The sequence below is a fragment of the Petaurus breviceps genome, unplaced genomic scaffold, assembly GCF_028583685.1.
Source record: "Petaurus breviceps papuanus isolate PSGF00001 unplaced genomic scaffold, PetGlider_PUasm1.0 213, whole genome shotgun sequence".
Lineage (NCBI taxonomy): Eukaryota > Metazoa > Chordata > Mammalia > Diprotodontia > Petauridae > Petaurus > Petaurus breviceps.
In genome coordinates, this window is record NW_027185860.1 from 5,675,302 (window position 1) to 5,681,660 (window position 6,359).

The 6,359-nt window shown below is 38.0% G+C and overlaps 1 pseudogene; it reads right to left on the minus strand.

The window, feature by feature from the left end:
- Positions 1-2,005: 2,005 nt before the first annotated feature.
- On the minus strand, positions 2,006-3,147 carry LOC138165510 (calponin-2-like; annotated as a pseudogene).
- Between the last annotated feature and the right edge of the window lie 3,212 nt (positions 3,148-6,359).

Sequence of the window (6,359 nt, forward strand, 5' to 3'; positions counted from 1 at the left end):
TGCTTTGGCAAGCTGTTCATACCCCTCAGGACCTTTACCCTAGCCTGCAATCCAGATCCAAGCAGTTTAGAAGAAGAGAGTTTACCCCTCAGACTAGTTGCTTGGTCCCCATACAATATGAATACCATCAGCTAAACTAGCCCCGTGGCTATGGCTGCACAGCAGCTGCACCTCAGGCACTTTTCGCCCTGGAGGCAAAGTCCAAACCCCACTTAAGAACTACTAGATACCCAAGTCCACTCTGCACTGACCTCACACTTTGTCCTTATCATCTATATGTTGAAATTTTTGGAAACCACAACAGCTGCTTGTGATCTGAAGTCTCTCCAGCCAGTGTCTGGTCAGGTCCACCCTGAGGCTAAAACCTCCCGCTTGAATGCGGTTGGACTTGCCTACCAGAGGGCTGCTCTGGCTGCTTCCTGCCAACCTGTTGTAAGAAGAAGTTTAGCCTCTCTATTACATTTTGTAGGTTCTGTATCTACAAAGTTTTTTCAGAGTCACCTTTTACATGATTTAGAAGAGGTAGAAGCCTTAGCCCTTTGGAAGTCCTGTTTCTATTCTGCCATCTTGACTCTGCCTGATGTTTTTCTTGGAAGCTTTTGTTGCCGGAGTTCTGACTTTGTTTTCTTCCTCCTGTTCCATGCTTTAATCATTTGTGTTCCCAAAAAGAGTCTAATGTTGGATTTTTCTGCTTGTTTTACTTAGTTTGCTTGCTCATGTTGCCACTCAATTACTTGAGTTTTGAGTTTTTTGTCACAGTAGAACTCTGCTACCAGAGAGGAGAGCTTTGTCCCAAATTGCTGGAGTGTTAACAGCTACTGGAGATATTAGTTGTGTACATTTTCTGATCTCCAAATGTTCTGTCAAACTGATTGCCAACCCCAGGACATCCATCATAAACTACCCTCCATATCCAATCAGGTTAAAGCAAGAATGACCACCCCTCAGAATGGTTACTTGTTCCCCCTGCAATCTGTAGAGCAGAAGCTCTGAAGTAGCCACATAGTGGCAGCTGTACAGCTGCAGTACCTCAGTGGCTTATCCTTCCATGCCTAAAGGTCTGACTGTACTCCCAAAATCCTGATTTACAAATTTCATACTGCACTGACCTGTCACTTTGTCCTTAGCAACTATGGGTTTATAAATCTGGTAACCCATCATAGCTCCCAGTGTTCTGATGTCCCCCCATCTGGCTTCTGGTTGTGGGCCCCCTAAATCTAACTTTGGTTTCACGGGGCTATATTTGGCTTGTAGAGTCTGCCCTGACCCCTTCCTGGTGGCCTGCCAGGCTCTCTTCAGGATGAAGTTAGCTTCTCTCTGTCATTTTGTAGGTTCTGTAGCTCCTAAGTTGTTTTATATTCATTTTTTACATGATTGGAGGACATGATAGTGGGAGGTGCAAGGAAGTCCTGTTTCTTCTCCCAGAAAATTATTTTTCAACATCTTTTGTAGGAGGTGAGGAAACCACCAGCCATCCTCATAAGCAAGAAGAAGAAAGGTCACCATTGACAAAAAACTCCACAGTGGCTTTGTTTTCCTCCTCCTCTCCCCAAACCTTCATTTCTAGGGCCCAGTCCCAACCCATAGGCATTCAGGAAGAGATGGAGAGACAGCAACACCTGGTCCAGAGCAAGGATGTGGATAGTTGGGGATTCCTACTTCACAATCCCCCAACACTATTTATACTCCTATTGAGAAGATTTCGGCTCTCTCTATTCTCCTCTGTTCAGGACAAAAGACATGAAATACACAAAACCATACCACATCAGCACCATATTAGAGACCTTAGGCAACCAATCCTGGCCACTTCATCTTACAAATAGGGAAACTGATGCCAAGATGAAGGAAGAGACTTGGCCAAGAACACTGGGTGAGTCTAAGAGATAGCTAAGACAGGAACAAACTCCCCCAGCATAAGACAAAAATCAGAGAACACAAGGGGATAATGATAACAAAAAGGGGAAGAATGAAGGAAGGGAGTGGAAGTTGGGAGGGGCCCTTGGTCTTAATACCCTTCCTCTTCCTGGTAATAGTGGTACTCAGGTGGCTCCACTGAGCTGGGTTTGTCACCTGGGCCCACACCTGCCCCCTCTCCAGTGGGACCTTTGGGGCAGTATTTGGTATCATAGATCTGTCGCCCCAGGCCAAACACCTGCCCGCTCTGGTTGGCAACCTTGTTTTAACCCATCTGCAGAGACATGGAGGTGTTGCCACACTTGTCTGTGCTCATCTTTGTGCTATAGATGTGTCTCCTGCTGCTCATGGATGCATGCCAACATGACTAGCACACTTGTTGGTCGCCATCTGCAGGCTGCTAATTGAGTGGTCCATAGGGGCTATAATCTGGTTCTTAGGGTCATATAGATGTCTCCGGGTACCATAGGCTCTCATGCCTGACTGGCTGGCTCATTTATTGGTGCCCATTTGGAGGCCATTAAGACACTGCTCAGCCTCCAAGTTGGCATCATCTAAGTTTTTTTCTGTTGCTTCTCTGAGTACTTGACCCCAATGTCCATGCTACTCTATAACCCTTTTGTCTTGGCCTTGCCAGCCAGGACCAGAAATGACACTTGAACCTGGGTCATATTCCCACTTTCAAAGAGGTCATTGACTTCAAAGAGATTCAAAGCGTTCTGTCATACTTCTCCAAGACATTGATGTAATTGAAGATATTCTCCAGCTGATGCCAGTTCTGCTGTGAGCAATTAATCTTGGGCATGGAGCCAGGCTCCTTTTTGTTCATGAGAATACATAGTATGACACCATCTTTGAGTCCCTTCTGGAAATCTGGTCCAATGCTGAGTTTTGTGAGACTCTCATTCCAGCCCCTTAGTCCACATTCCTTCTGTGGGTCATACTTGGACTGGAGCCAGGTCTTGACCTCGGCCAACAGGCCATAGGATGGACCCTTGTTGAACTGAGTGGAGCTCATGGAGTGGCTGGGTCAGGCCTCAAGTGGACAGGAGCTGATGGGACAGGAAACAGACCAAAAATATTTTTAAAAGAAAAGATTAAAGTTGTGATAGTCTATGAGAAGACAGGAATATTAATGAATTTTTGCTAGTTCAATCAATTAGTCCTACTGTTAGAAAACAATAAGAAATCAGGTCAGGAAAATTTCAATGTGGTCCATATCCTTTGACCTTGAGATTCTACTACTGAGACTAAACTTCAAAGAAATGATTGTCAACAAGAAAAGTTTGCATTTCAAGCATAATCCATAGCTGTATTGATTAATGCTAAGAAATAGCTTTAAACAATGCATATATAAACAATACATGAGATCGAATTACAGGATCTGAACATAATGATATGAACCATTCAGAAAAAAAAGAAAAAATATTGTATTAATGATCAAGATTGATTTAATTATTTTTGTCTTCATATTTTTGGTTGAAGGGAGAAATATGAATGAAATTGATTTTATTTATTTATTTTTTAAATTTCCCCTGCAACTGAGGAAGGACAAGGGAGAGTGATGGGGAGACAATGTCAACTCTACCAAGATTTTCTTTCTTTCATACAAGCAAATGAACATATGTACTCAAATGGTAATGCAAGTGGGTTTTACAAAATAAACTGCTTTATATAAATCTTTTTGCACCAGTAAATTAAACCAAGTTTCTGAGGAGCTTATTGATATTTTCACGATATGACTGTGGTCATAACCAATGACTGGAATGTTGAAAAAAAACTATAAATGAATTGAAATAGCCATGATGAGTTGAAAGAAAAGTAATAGGCTTAAACTATGGAAATAAAAAATAGTAAGCATCTAATTGATGCATTCTAAGAATTGGTTCAGCATGGCTAACAGTTTTAAGACATGTATATCAAGTTTCAGGAAGACAGTTTTTCATCATGACCAGATTTTTCAGAAGTGAAATATATACCAGATCATGTATGAGAAGCAATAACTAAGGGGCTTATTTTTTAGTATTCTAGAAATAAACTTGGCATATTAAATTATTATGACTACTAGTAATAAAGTTTTATGTTTTGCAATATTATTTTGATGGACTGTGTCATATGATTATCAGAACAACCCCCTGAATTATATTCTATTATTACCCTAATTTTAAAGATAAGGATACTGAAACTCACAAAATTAAATGATTTGCCCATGGTAACAAAAATACATTGACTAAAAATAAGAAATATCAGATAGTATACAAAGAAAATGGAAAGAAAGTAAAATATTTAAATAGTTTAATAATAAGAAAAGAGATATGACAATATGTACTTAATCAAAATCAATAAACTCAATCAGGAAATAGGGGGAAAATCATGTCTGCCATGACTGGAACTTTAGGGACACAGGAATTTAATTTATCTTTATACATTCAAGAAAAAAGTTTGCAGAGTTACTCCTAGTAAAAGGAGAATACAGAGCTTCCAAAAAGGGACTTAAAGAACTATTCCATTTGAATACTTGAGGAACTGGTAGAACATTATCCCATATAAGGCACCAGTTTAGAACTTAAGGCAAATTGACAATTAAACAACAACAACAATAGCAACAACGCTGTGATGAAAAGGAAGCAGACTAAGGCATCATTTTCACACTTCTCAGATTGTGAGAATAAGGGAGAGGCATTTAAAATCCCAACGCATTGGTATTTTTAAAGTTAGATTAGTTAAAGCATCATAAGTACCTTAAAACATGAATTTAGAAAGGCTAAAGGGCTTTGGTTTTGCTTACTTGTTTGTTTGTTGGATTTAATATATGAAAACATCAAAGTGAGTTTTAGTTGACTTTGGGACAACACCATGATGTTGAATAATTTCAGCTTTATTAATTACTATCTTATCTGAAACAAATTTTTAAATTACTCTATACATCATTCCTCATGAGGGTTTTGAATTAGATGACCTTTATGTTACTTTAAGCTATAAATCCATAAAATGAACAGGATTCTAAATAGTCTGTAAATAATCTTATTTGTTTAAAGAATATACAGTTTATTTAGTTTTTCTTCCATATGATGTTTTATTATAATATTCATTTATGAAGTAGTGACATATATTTTTAAAAATATCATCTATTATATTATAATAAAAGTCTTTATATGTTTTCTCCCTTTTTGTTCAAGTATAGTTGCAAATATTTAGTCTCTTCTATTCATTTAAAGTCTTAAACTCTATCTAAACAACTGGAAAGTCAAGAAAGAGCTAATTTTCAGGAAATGAAATGTCATCTAGTTTTGTATAACTGGAACATGAAGTAATGGAGAACAAGAAAGTGTCATGAGATATGAGAAGAAATTCAAAACATTGGAATCTTAGGTGATCACACAATCTAGAGGATGGAAAAGGCCTCAGGGTGAGCTGGCATAATAGCTTCACGTATGCATGCCTACACTTAGAATCATACTTGATTCTTCATTCTACTTCACCCAACTTCAGCCAGTTGCCAAGTCTCGTCCCTTTTATGTACACAGTGTCTGTTTTTCATTTCTTCATTTGTTCAAAGCAACCATCTTAATTTAGCCCCTATTCTGTGTTTAATAAATTTATGTAGTACTCTAAGGTTTGAAAAGTTGTTTACAAATATCTCATATTTACTTCACAACAACCCTGGGAGGTAGGTGCTATTATGACATTTTACAAAGAAGAAACTGAGACAAATAGAGATTTAATTCCCCATAAATACATAACTACCAAGTTTCAGAGAATAAATTTGAACCCAGGTCTTCCTCACTCTTGATCAAATGTGCTAAACACAATGTGCCACCTTATTCTCCCTTCCCAAGGTTATAATAATAACCTCCTTATTAGTCTCCTTGTTTCAAGGCTATCTTTGCCAGTCTCTCTCTAAATAACTACCCAAAGCAAAGCTTTGATCATGTCACACCATAACTTGAAAAATTCAAGTATCTCTTTATGATTTTAATTTTACGAAAAATGCTTCAATTCATTATTAAAGTTCTTCAACACCTGACTTTTACTTTTTCATTTTTATTACAATTTCTCCTTCTCTACCTGCTCCTACCAAACTAGCCTAATTATATTTCTACATACATAGCATCTTGTTGTCTATATCTATACCTTTGAGCAGGCTACCATTCCTGGAATACTCTCTCTGGTCACTTTCACAAATTGGAATTCTTTCAAAGTTTAGGACAAGAATCATCTCCTGCATAATTTTTTTTCTGATCTCTCTAGCTACTAGTTGCTCTCCCCCACCCCCATAAATTTGGATTTATTTTGAATATATTTCATGCTTCATTTTCCTGTGTACATTTTCCTAGCATTTCCTTAAATATAACTATTATTTCATTTTCCTTTTTCTGTCCACAGGACCAAGGACTGTCTGGTGCACAATAGATGTTAAATAAATTCTTACTGATCAATCTCCC